This window comes from Myxocyprinus asiaticus, chromosome 44, assembly GCF_019703515.2.
Source record: "Myxocyprinus asiaticus isolate MX2 ecotype Aquarium Trade chromosome 44, UBuf_Myxa_2, whole genome shotgun sequence".
NCBI lineage: Eukaryota > Metazoa > Chordata > Actinopteri > Cypriniformes > Catostomidae > Myxocyprinus > Myxocyprinus asiaticus.
This window is the reverse complement of record NC_059387.1, coordinates 31,813,744-31,827,545: the sequence shown is the minus strand read 5'-3', so window position 1 is coordinate 31,827,545 and position 13,802 is coordinate 31,813,744. Positions and strand designations below refer to the sequence as shown.

General features: G+C 37.4%; 1 pseudogene; it reads right to left on the bottom strand.

Annotated features, from left to right (window-relative positions):
• Window positions 1-7,965: 7,965 nt before the first annotated feature.
• The window catches only part of LOC127434539 (coiled-coil domain-containing protein 178-like), a 46,345-nt pseudogene continuing 40,508 nt past the window's right edge, over window positions 7,966-13,802 (bottom strand).

Below are 13,802 nucleotides of genomic sequence, written 5' to 3'. Positions count from 1 at the left end.
ATTTATTATACTGTATACCTCATTAATTCTTAATTCCTACAAATTCTGACTCAACTAAAATGCCCTGCAAAATTTCCCAACACATTTATACTACATATGACCATAACAGGTTAGTGGTACATTCACAGCCCAAATCAAACCCTCATTTCCCTTCTACAGTATGTTTTATTCTCAAAGTGGAAGTATTAATAAAGAGATTATGTCGAACGTAACTCGTGTTTGATTTGACTGCATCAGTTCTTAAGATTCTGCATGGCTTTAATTCTACCCCCCTGCCCCCCCCCCCCCTTTTCTGTTCATCTGCCTCCGTTTCATATAATTCCCCCTACTGCACCCATCGAATTGGCACAAAACCCTTCAAGATGTCCCCAGCAGGCTCGTGCATCGCTGGCTGCGTAGTAGACTGTGTGGTTTCCTTTAAACAGCTGTAATTTGTATTTCCAATCACTGTGCTGATTTCTGCTCATTATATCGCTGTTTCACACCGGTAAGTGAGCAAAAGTTTGGATTGATTGACTCTAATTAACTAAAAAACTTTCCAAGCCAGGGGTTTATTACCATGCTAGCTAGCCACAAATGTCAGAGGCTTTCACAAATTATTATCCTGTTAAGATGAATGTGTGGGAAGGCAGGGAAGTGTGGAGACAAAGAGAACATATATTATTTTCATGACGAATTTGTTTATCGGTCTAATTTCCCCCTCTTTTTTCACATTTTCAGGTGTCTTTTTTTTCCAATTAAACAGACACAGACTCACAAGCATCTGTACACACTTCAAGGGCTGTCATCGCCTTCAGCATGAAGTTTGTATGCACGTCTTGTAATTATGATCTCTTCGCACCACGAGGGCCAAATTAATATTGAATAGACCATCAGAATATTATACATTTGGGTCTTATAGTCTTAATCATGAGCACAGGGACATGCATAAATTTAATACATGACAAAATACATTTTGAGAGTTGCTAAAATGATTGTTAGCTTATTATTATTTAAGTTTCATGATATGTTCGCTATTGGGCCACATACAGTATTATGTAAACTGGTATATGTATAACTTCATAGTACATATGTATTCATAGATAGATATATTTCATACTACTACAATAAAGCAAAAATGTATACATTTTTATGGATTTCATGGAACTGATCTGTGTTGTAAGTTAATAGTCAGTTAAGAAAAAAAAATATGCTAACAAGTCTTCTTTAATATCTCAATAGTTTCTCCTGGACAGTGAGATCAATGGAGAGGATATTGAGAAATTGAGTCTATTTCTTCTCTGGTTTTTCTCTTGAGAACAAGACAACAGCAATTTCACATGAACAAGACAACAGAGATCTCAGCAATGTCACAAACTGTGCTTGGATTTGTCTTCCTTCAAAAGTCAGATATTTCAATAAGAACTCAAATATTTTTCACCAAATTCATCCAAGACCAAATCATCTAAGCTGTGCCATCCACAATAATTTTATAGCTCTATACTTTTTTCTCCTAAAGGATTTTAGAAAAATCATCTGAGACAAAGTTGATACTAAATGAAATAAATGAAATATACCTATGTAAGTTCAATACAGCAATAGTTTAACCAAAAAGCACAATTCTGTCATAATTTACTGTGTGGAACTCAGAAAGAGAGATTAGGCAAAAAGGTGCAATAAAAGGGAATGTTTACTAAAACTGTCATTCTGCATTTTTGTGTATCACGGAAGAAAGTCATACGTGTTTGGAACAACATAAGGGTGAGTAAATGATGACAGAATCTTCTCCTGAAAGAGCAATCTTTGATCAATAAAGTTTCTTCTGGTTTTGTGCATTTTTAGTCACATAAAACTTGTTGCATCACTATAATGATTTGTGCTTTTATGAAATTTCGGGAAAACTGTGACTTAGAATTAGTCCAAACAATAGGTCTATATAAGCTTTAAAATTTGTCCTCGATTTAGATTTCAAAAGCTAGTAAAGTGAGTGTACAACACAGCATCTGTGCATGCTATGCGTAATAGAGCCGTCTGACGGTAGCTAACCCACTGTGAGGTTTGATGCATGTTTCTGTTGAAATTAATGGCAGTGGTGTTTCCTGGCCTGGTGTCATTTATTTCACAGGATTGATTGAAGCCAGGAGGAGCAGACAAATGTGTTTGGGAAGTGTTCTAATTTAAAATATGGCTGCCTGACCTGGAAGAGATGGGAAAGAGACAATTCATCCTTCAAAAACATGACCTGGGCATCCAGGGTGCCTAGAAAGTTTAATGCACACTCAAAAGAGTGCTTTGAAACACTTCAGTACAGTGATGATTTTGCTTAAATATATTCTCAGCATGCAGTCATGTGTTGTGGTATGGAATACCTGAACTGTATGTGGCCACTATATTAAAGCTGTGATTATATAGACTAAAGCAATGAGCTGTTACAGTGCTACAGTAATTTTACTACGTTAAAGGCATGACACAAAAAGGGTAATTCCCTAAGAATGAATTCCGCACGCAATCCCGTTCTTGCGGGCCAGTTCTGAGCAATATTTAAGATGAGGATGCAGCAGACCACCGTGATCTGACACACTGCTGGGACTGTACAGCATTATTCCACTACTGTTATCCAGACACATGAATCATCTCTTTAACATGCCAGAAGTGCGCTTGACTACATTGCTCATCTATGGCAGGTTAAAGCGTTTTTCAAGGAATATTCCCAGTTCAACAAGTTAAGCTCAATTGACAGCATTTGTGGCATAATGTTGATTGCCACAAAGATTAATTTTGACTCTTCCCTCCTCTTTTTTTTATTTTTTATTTTTACAGTGAGGCACTTACAATGGTGAATGGGGTTTACCAATTTTTGGAGGATTTAAAGTCAGAAATGTGAAGCATACAATTGTATAAAAGCACTTACATAAATGTTTCTATTAAAACTTGTGTATTATTTGAGCTGTAAAGTTGTTTAAATAGTTGTTTTTATGGTCTTTTTGGGTTTACGGCATTGCGTCGTCATGGCAACGGAGTTATAAAATTGGATATAACTTTACACAGAAAAAGTTAGCAAGTTATTTTATCATGCTAAAATCATGTTAACATGCATACTGTTTACATCTTGCGGCTTTACTTTTAAAACAGTGGGTGTTTTAACGTTTACGGATTGGCCCCACTCACTTCCATTGTAGAATTTTTGCTTTTTTTTTTTTTTTTTAAATAAGTCGGATAAGTCGAAAGTCAAAATTAACTTTTGTGGTAATCAGCATTATGCCAAAAATGCTGTCGATTAAACGTAACTTGTATTGAACCTGGAATATTCCTTTAAACATCATTTGATCATCATTCAGTGAATTACTGCTGCCATGGTTGATAGTAAATAGAGGTCTGCATTCCTGCGGGACCCGATTAGATTTCTTGCGACACGGGATAAAATTTCAGAGTTGAAGGCGGGAGTGGACGGTACTTCTCATGACAAAGAGTGGACGGTACTTCTATGAGATGTAGATGGGAGCAGGCAGAGAATAGAATGAAAAATCCAATGTGGATATCTTTTTTCTTTCTTTTTTATTAAATGATTAATGCAAAAAACAATAATAATTGTTTAATTTTACAACTAATTTATTTTTGATAACAATAAACTGAAAATATGACTTAAAAATGTGCATATAAAATGGTCAGTTTAGTGTTAAGAAACCAACCTCAGGCAAGTCAGATGGGCATCATTTCACACGTCATCTTATAATAGCAATAACAGAAAAAATAAAACATTATTTGTATAAACCTAAAGTCTATTTGTTAACATAGAGTAAAATTCAGCGGGAGCGTTTGGGTGCGGGACAGAAACTTGCAGGAACAGGATGGGAAAAACAGTCCCGCACAGACCTCTAATAGAAAACGTACAAAATCTCTTTTTAATGAAATTCACTTTACCTGCTTTCCTCAGGTGGTAATAGCACAATCTAATAAGAAAGGGGTCGTGTTTGCGTGAAAAGGAATGATAATGACTTAATTTAAAAACTCAAGACGCAGTGCTATTTCAGCGCTGATTATTAGTGCTGATTGCGAATGGTTAGTGAATAAGACGCAGGGTTTTGCACTGAAAATCCATGTGCAAAAGTGCCAAAAGTTTATTGAATTTGTCCTAAAGTGTTAATAGTCTTGAAGCTAAATTGTGCAATTTCTGCGCAACTAGTGGCACCAAATGGAATTGCAATCTGTTTGTTTGAGAGGCCGGACTTCAAGACAAAACAATATTCACTTAACCAATGGCATGAGTCTGGGGCAGGACTTCCTGTTTGACAGGAGAAATGTTTGAAAATTGTTTAATGTGCTCTGTTTAGTCCTGCAAAAATTACATCACCTTTAACTTAGTAAACCTTGATTAAATCAGCGTTACGCAAGGCTTCGAGTGGCCTATACAACAGCAGCAACAGCAATATGCTAAAGACACCAATGTTCAATAAATAATTACCTTTATTAACCTCCTGAGACCCGAGCGTGACTGCTGTGTGCATTTTCCATTTCCCTTTTTTGATTTGTAACTAGTTACACCTAATACACATGCAAAAAAAATTTTTCTTGAGCAAACAGTTTTCCTAAAAATGTACGTCCTCCTGTGTGCTGTCTGTCTGCACTGGTCTCAGAACAGTCCGAAATGCACCTTATTTTCATCCTAACTCCATATAAAGCCATATAAATCACCTTTTTTCTCTCAATAAATATAGGATTTCTAAGGAAAAAAATAGCGCTATATTCCACGTCAGTGGTCATTATGTTTAACAGCATAACGTTTCGTGATAAATTGCTCATATGTTACAAATAGCATATCGTATGAAACAAGAGACTCTAATCTTTTGACTCATGTTATTTTGTCACATCACAAGAGTGTTCTGAACTGAAATCAGTCAGTTTCAATTAAATAAATTTATGCATAGCGTATAATGAAGACAAAACACACAGTCCATGCATGAGGACACAGGGTTGCACGTAATAATCACAATAAGTATTTCTTCTGCCAAGTAATATAGTTCATTAACCTAACTGCAGTCTGTTTATGGTTGCTTAGCAACATAACAATCAAATATAATTCTATGAACAAATGATTGCTGCATTAATGTACAGTAGATATACACACTGGCAGTCAAAAGTTTGGAATAATGTACAGATTTTGCTGTTTCGGAGGGAAATTGGTACTTTAATTCACCAAAGTGGCATTCAACTGATTACAAAGTATAGTCAGGACATTACTGATGTAAAAAACAGCACCATCACTATTTGAAAAAAGTCATTTTTGATCAAATCTAGACAGACCCCATTTCCAGCAGCCATCACTCCAACACCTTATCCTTGAGTAATCATGCTAAATTGCTAATTTGGTACTAGAAAATCACTTGCCATTATATCAAACACAGCTGAAAGCTATTTGGTTCATTAAATGAAGCTTAACATTGTCTTTGTGTTTGAGTTGCCACAGTATGCAATTAACTGGCATGTCTTAAAGTCAATATTAGGTAAAAAAACGGCAAAAAAGAAACAGCTTTCTCTAGAAACTCATCAGTCAATCATTGTTTTGAGGAATGAAGGCTATACAATGCTTGAAAATGCCAAAAAACTGAATATTTCATACAAAGGTGTACACTACAGTCTTCAAAGACAAAGGACAACTGGCTCTAACAAGGACAGAAAGAGATGTGGAAGGCCAGATCTACAACTAAACAAGAGGATAAGTACATCAGAGACTCTAGTTTGAGAAATAGACACCTCATATGTCCTCAGCTGACAGCTTCATTGAATTCTACCCGCTCAACACCAGTTTCATGTGCAACAGTAAAGAGAAGACTCAGGGGTGCAGGCCTTATGGGAAGAATTGCAAAGAAAAAGCCACTTTTGAAACAGAAAAACAAAAAGAAAATGTTAGAGTGGGAAAAGAAACACAGACATTGGACCACAGATTGGAAAAGAGTGTTATGGATCTTAACCCCATTGAGCTTTTGTGGGATCAGCTAGACTGTAAGGTGCGTGAGAAGTGCCCGACAAGACAGTCACATCTATGTGCTACAGGAAGTGTGGGGTGAAATGTCACCTGAGTATCTGGACAAACTGACAGCTAGAATGCCAAGGATCTGCAAAGCTGTCATTGCTGCATGTGGAGGATTTTTTGATGAGAACTCTTTGAAGTAGTTTAAGAAGTTCTGAACATTTTTTTCAAATTGTAATAGTAATTTTTCAAGTTATTAATGTCCTGACTATACATTGTGATCAGTTGAATGACACTTTGGTGAATAAAAGTACCAATTTATTTCCATAACAGCAAAATCTGTACATTATTCCAAACTTTTGGCCGCCAGTGTATCTATAAACAGTAGATATTAATTTATCTACTTACTTACATTAGCTTCGAATGTGGCTCATCCAATCAGATTTTAGAGCCTAGAAAACTATCCGTACTTTAATATTGTCTACACCTGTCTACTATGTCTAAAGAACTCAGAACGACTAGTTAGTTGAAGAAAGTTTGAAGGCAGCTACTTGCCACTATAGACCTTATTCACAGCAGTGGCATTTTTTAAATTTTTGAACGGAATGACAAAGATGCTGCTACTGTGAATAAGGTCTATTATCTACCAGTGGACACTGAAAACACAGAAGGGCAGGACACAGATCCTCTCTGACAGTCTCAAAAGTATCAAAAGATCTCTCTCACTGAGTGTTTATTGAAATAGTATGTTTCTTCACCATCCATAAAGATCTTTGTCTGTATTCTCTGCTTAAAAAAAAAGTCAAGTCAAATATATCTTGCAGCACTTTTTCAGGAAACAGACATAATTTCTGCATAACCACCCAAAACTGTTTTTCAGTGGTTCTCTGGCCTTAGTTTCAGCAAAAAGCTTTCTTCTAACCAAGAACTGTTTTTCAGAGTATAGGGTTCCTGAACTAGCTATGCAGTTCTTTGGAGATTAAAAAGTTCTTCTTGTTATATTAAAGGTTCTTCAGATCAGTATATTGGCTTCTGGGGTCTTTATAACACCAGTACTGTACATAGATGGTTTTATATAGAACTAGACAATAAAAAGTTCTTTGCAGAACTTCAAAAGGTTCTTAAAGAGATTTAAATTTAAATTCTGTTGTGGTTTACGCACCCTCATGTTGTTCCAAACCTATATTACTTTCTGTCTTCCATGGAACACAAAATGAGATGTTAAGCAGAATGTCTCAGCCAACAGTCTCAGTCACCATTCACTTTCATTGCATCTTTTTTTCAAACAATGAATGTGAATGGTGACTAAGGCTTACATTCTTTCTAACACCTCCTTTTGTGTTCCGCAGAAGAAAGAACATCATATGGGTATGGAACAGAAGGAAAGTGAGTAAATAATGACAAAGTTTTCATTTTTCCATTTTTGATTCTAACTGTATAAGGTTAGGGGTGTTAAATGCGTTTTATTTAGTACCATGAGTGAGTAAAAGTCTTAATCAGTTTCCAAAGATCTAATGGATAATCTTATCCTAAACTATTACGACAGGGATACCACTTTTTGATGTCTTTTCTTGTCTATGATACTTTCTGTCAATTGTAACTGACATGTCATTATGTTACATTACACCGGGGGAGATGCAATAAAGGCACATGGGTTAAAAAAATAAATAACTAAGAAACAAAAAGGCGCATATACCACAACATCAAAATGGAAAGTCATTTTTGCAAATGAAACCTATTTGTCAATAGAGCACATCAGCGTTATGAAGCGGGGGTAAATTAGCAGCCTTGCATTTCCGTGGGGTTGTGCGGAATGCCAGTGGGTAGTGTTCACAACATCCCTCTGTGCATACTATTTACCCCTGGATTGCTTCAGGCTAATGTCTCAATAATTTTCCGTCTTTTTTTTTTTTTTTTTTTTTTTTTTGCAGGTCCTTCCCACAAAGGACTTGACTAATGATCCATGGTCAAAATGAAGCATTCAAATTTATTCATTAATCATTCATCTCCAGCTCATTGAAAATGCTAAACTTCCACAAAATTAAGATTGAATATTGAAAAGTGATTGAGGGAGACAGCTCTCGGAGGAGACAAGAAAAAAGGGAGGATAAACAACGAAAAAAAGGAGAAAAGGACACAGAGCGAAAAGAAGTCGAGACCAAACCCCTAGTCTGGTTAGGGTTACACAGGTATACTATCTGCTAGTTAAGGTCAGAGGGGTTTAAGTAGGTGTAATTAGATCCAAGAATCTAGAGAAGCGTAGAATTTCTGTCAACACAGCCCCCTAATTATTCTCTTTTCCAATTAATGGTGACATAGATTAATTATCTGATGAGGCAAAGCCAATTGCAGTCACTCACCCTGCTAAAATTAGATAATTCCTGACAGCGGCATGAAAGTCACCTGTTTCATTGTTAAGGATTGGGTTGTGAGCAGCGGACAAGGGAGAGTGAAGCATACTGACTATTTAAGTAAGTTGTCCCGGCCCAGGTGAGTGTCCAATTACTCAGCTATCTGAACTGTAGGTATCTTCCCGCATGATCCATCGGCATCTGCGACGGGTCTGTTTGGTTGCTGTGGGACATGGCCGATAGTTGAGTCATCTGTCAGTGCAAGTAGGAACTCGGAGAGGTGGTGGATTGGGTTTGATAACTCCTCCTGTTTAAATAGTCAAGCAAATGGAATCAATGAGTGTTGACTGATTAAGTAAAAAAAAACTTCAGTGCAGTCGAGGACAGTGGCAACCACCATAAACGTACAAAAGCAACACCAATGCTTTGGCCTCAAGGAGGTCAATAACACAGAGAGCTACTGAATTTGTCAGCATTCACATTCATCCCAATGTCAGTTGATGACTGTCGCATTTTCGGTACAACAACAACAACATGATATTGCCTAATTATATGTTGCTTGCAAAAGAAATATATGCTGTGACACCGTCAATGGAAAAATTAGCTTTTTGCCTGCAGAATGGTGTTGTTACAGTATCTACCAGCAGGGCTGGGAACAGCAAACTTTTTAACATTTTTTATATTGGAACTGAATGATTTTCATGACTTTTGATGCAACACTGTACTAAAATACTCTGCTGCTACCACTAAGTCACACTGCAACCCTGCTATTGAATCAGCAGCGCGAAACATGCAGTGTTATCAGCATAGTTCGACTGCCAAATGAATGACTTACCGTATAAGCTGGTTTGTTTGAATCTAGCGTGAGAAACATATAGTGTGAGTATTATAGTCCGATTCCCAAAAGATTAACTCCTTAATGAGCCGGTTCATACAATGCGACCAGTGTAGCCTGATTCCAGAAAGAATGAGTCTCATGAGCTGCTTAATCTGATCTACAACGCGAAGCATCTAGCACGACCAGAGTACACCAATTCCTGAACACATGACTCTTTTGAGCCGGTTAATTTGAAACAACAGCGCAAAATATACATCTTGACCAGGATAGTCCGATACCTGAATGCATGACTCTTACGAGCCGGTTCTTTTGAATCTACAGCTAGAAACATATAGCGGGACCAGTGTAGTCCACTTCATGAACGAGTGACTCTTATGAACCAGTTCATTTGAATCTACAGCACTAAACATACAACATGACCAGTGTAGTCTGGTACCTGGACGCATGAGCCAGCTCTTTTGAATACAGCTCGAAACACGCAGCATGACCAGTGAAGTCCAATTCCCGAACAAATGACTCTCATTAGTCGGTTCTTTTCAATCTACAGCATGAAACATCCAACACGGCCAGTGTCGTCCGAATGACCCTTATGAGCAGGTTCTTTTGAATCTAAAGCATAAAACATACAGCTTGACCAACGTAGCCCGATTCCCGAACAAATGATTTATAAAGAGTCGGTTCTTTTGAAAACCAGCCAAGCCTTGATCTCTATGTTACAAACCTACAGAGCAATAGTGACGCTCCTGCCCTCATTTGAGACTGCCGAGAGCTGCCTCGGCCTTTTATTTTGTAAGACAGGAGAGCGAGATTGACAAAACGAAGGAATAAGAGAAAGACAGGTTGCACAACACTCCTGGTGAACAGCGCAGACGTGTTCATTGCACGTCTGTTTTTTAAAAAAAAACTCAGCAAGCAGTCTATCTGTTAAACTGCATTGCACTTTCAACCAGCTTGGGAATCTGAGCTGGCCTAGTCATGCAGACATTTTCTGACTAACTATTATATAAGAAACAAGATCTTGGATTACGGTCCCACGAGAGAAGCACAGTGGGCATTCGCTCCAATTATTACTGGCCATTCACAACTCTCCACCCTGCTCTCTGTTGCTTGCAATTGTTAGTTATGCCATTCCTGATGTAAACTTGCATAACCCGAAACTGAGTGGCCAATCTTGCAGCAGCGTTACGAGATGACAGGCTTGCATGCTTTCTCTCTCTTTCTTTATACTCTTCCCCCACTTCAGTAGAGCTGCTTGGAAGCAGTCATTTGTTTCTCGGGAAGACACAGTGACAAATCAGTAGAACTAGTTTTTGTCCGCAACCTTCTGCAGCTGAGGTTCCTTATGAGTAAATGGGTGGACATCTTTTACTTGTGGTATCCTATGGGGAATACGTTCAGATAGAATCAGCATGGATAAAAAGTCTTTGCACTCAGGACAATGAAATATTTGTTTTTGAAGTTGGTTTGAGATTGTTGAGTATGTTGTTGTTCAAGACTCCAAAATGTGTGAAAATAAAACCAAAGTTTGTTACTAATAGAGAATTAAAGGGATAGTTCACCTGAGAATGAAAATTGTGTCATAATTTAGTACTCAACCTCATGTTATTCCAAACCTGTATGACTTACTTTCTTCTGTGGAATACAAAAGGAGATGTTAGGCATAATGTTTCAGACTGACAGCCTCAGTCATCATTCACTTTCATTGTATGGATTTGGAATGACAAGAATGTGGTAAACACTCCATTTAATTGAGAATGGTAAAGAATCTTGAACAGAAAGAGAGTGAGAAAGAAAATCGATGCAAGATAAAAAACTTTTATTTAAATTTTTGTCTCAAATTGAGTCATCTAGTGCAATGGCTGATTTGTTAGTCTGTTAAAAAGCTTGACCTCTTTTTTCTGGTATGTATACTGTACATTAAAAACAATACTGCCTTACAGAGGCACAATGTAGTAAATACGCCAACACTTAAACAGAGAAATGACTTCAAAGTTACTTTTATTTTAGTGTGGATTTTGCAATTGCTGTAAAAGTCTCTGATTCTGAGCAAAGACATTCTGCAAAGGATATGTGTTTTAATTTTCTGAATCATTATTTTTTTTTATAGGATAATGTATACTATATTTACAATTATTTAAAAATAACAATTTACATTTTAATTATTTAATTGCTATATATTCAATTATTGTTCTTAGAGGGGATTTCTCAGCAAATCTTTGTATATGTGATTAGCCCTAGTTAAAATACTTATTCGTAATCCAGCTTAATATGCAGAGGCAACTTATGCCATTTGAAGGTTGATTTCCCTGAAAAATGTAAACATTGTGGCTCTGTAGTGCTATAAGAATATTGCTCTGTTTGTTTGAGCATCTGACCAGCCCGACACAGTAACATGGCTCAACCAATAGCATGAGTTTAGGGTGGGAATATACTGTATGTTTGTCCGATCAATGGAAGATGGAGGGAGTATTTGGGGAAAGCTGTCTGAAAACAATTACAATTTTTGCAATTCCATTTGGTGACACTAGTGGCGCAAAAATTACCAGACTCACTTCAGCTTTAATGCTATGCGCTGCAATACTGTGGTTTGTAATGTAAAGTCAAATCTCATGCTTGTGTGTGTGTGTGGAATCCAGGGGAGGAGATCAACGCTCAGCTGTGACAAAGTTTCGGGTAAGGCTGCTCCTTTTGTCCTTCACACTCGGAGGAGCCTGAAGAACTCCTCGTCTTCATGCTTCATTCCCTTGCCTGACTTCCAGAGCCGGCCTCCCCTGACTGAGCCAAAAACACACCGCCTTTCACCTCATTATAAACGTGCATAGCACACCTTCCACTGAGACCAAATATCTGCTGTGTTAGATCACCATGGTTACACTATTGCAATATAAGAAATAATAATACAATTGTAGTAACAGGTTATGCAAACTTTCGTCATTAGTCAAATATGTTTATTGACATTTAATTTGTGTTTGTGTGTCTTAAACCAACTACATTTGTGAATTAACACGTTGAGTGCTGTGACAAGTTTTGTTAATACTATATTGTTATACAGGTATAGTGATTTTTGAGAAGTCGGACAAACAGACCTTTGATCAGACATGAACGCTAGGCATCTGCGTACAGGACGCGTGACTCAAATTTTGTAAACAGATGAGTGCTCAAGCACTGAATGCATGCGGCCCGATTTTTCAAAATGTGCGCATACTCTGGAATTATTTGCACTAATTAGTGGGTCAACAAGGTGGCAGCACTCAAAGTTGAGCCGTTACTATCACAAAGAAATGCTGGAACAAACAACAGGAGATGAAGGTGGAAACAACAACAGTGGATGTGCACGTCAAGATTTCAATGGTGAGGAGATTCCCGCATTGGAATAACTCAAGTCTGAATGAACATAAAGACATCTTTATGGGTGTAAACTCCTAAAGAAGAATAGTCCAGTATCTCATAGCAGTAGTAGCGCACATGCGGCAACCACCTGTGTATGTGCGTACAGTAAAATGAAGTATACTTTAAAAGGCTGAGCGTTTGAGTGTGCGGACATGCTAAGCGTTTGTGTCAAAACTGAAGTATAGTTTGGGCTTAAAGGTGCTGTAAGTGATTTTTTTATGGAATGGTATGCAGAAAATGTTCCTTCTCCTTGAAAGATATGTGAAAAACATTTTGTTACCACTGGTATTATGAAGCTTGAATCTATGGTATACTTTGGCACCGGTATAGGCTACTGTGCAACTCTAAGATCACATAGAACCATCTATTTATTTTCTTACTTTTGATTTAATATTTGAGTATATGAACTGGCTAAATGGACCTTATAATTTTACGTACATTTATTAACAGCCAGACATGCAAAAAACAATTGCTACAATCCGCTGCTGATAGGTTTATATTGATTTGTTGCATCCTCTTGTGGAGGTAGGAGACAATGTTTATTCAGAGTCTTGTAGAGTTTCCCCCCATCTGAAATAATGTCTTTAAAATGCAAACATAATTTGAATATATAGTAATTAGAATTTGAATAATATTTCAGTGAAAAATCCAATTTAGTTTCTCAGCCCTGTTAAACAGCCCTAGTATACACATAAAACGGACTTCAACCGAACACGACGTTGTGCACATGCTCCAAAAGATGTGCGACGTGTGTTAAACCCATCATATTTCTCATCCTTACTTCATATATTTGATTACACATTGTGCCATGTTACTCATATATACTTGAATGGACAGATAAAGACTAGCTCAGCTACACAAAAACCTGCAGTAGCTTGATTATAACTGTGCTTGTAAACGTACTGACTGGGGCTGTTAATTGAATGCGTTAATTAGTGAAAAATAACATGTTAAAATAATTAACACAATTAATCATGCCCCTGACCTGTATGTAAATACTGGTATAAGGAACATGCCTATCATCGGAGCAATTCAATTGATGTACCGCCTTGATGCAGTAGGGGGCAGTCAACGCTCTAGCTGTACACGCAACACTCTTCGTCAAACCAGCAAGCAGGCAGCATAGCCTTCCACAGATGATGCGTTCTTGCACTCAGTGACAGCTCGACCGAGCGCAAACGAAATGCAGGGATCTCGAGACATCTTTTTCAAAGTTTCAAACTAAGTTTAACTTGACATAGCTTCCTAATACAAAGCGCTTATGACTAGAGGCACT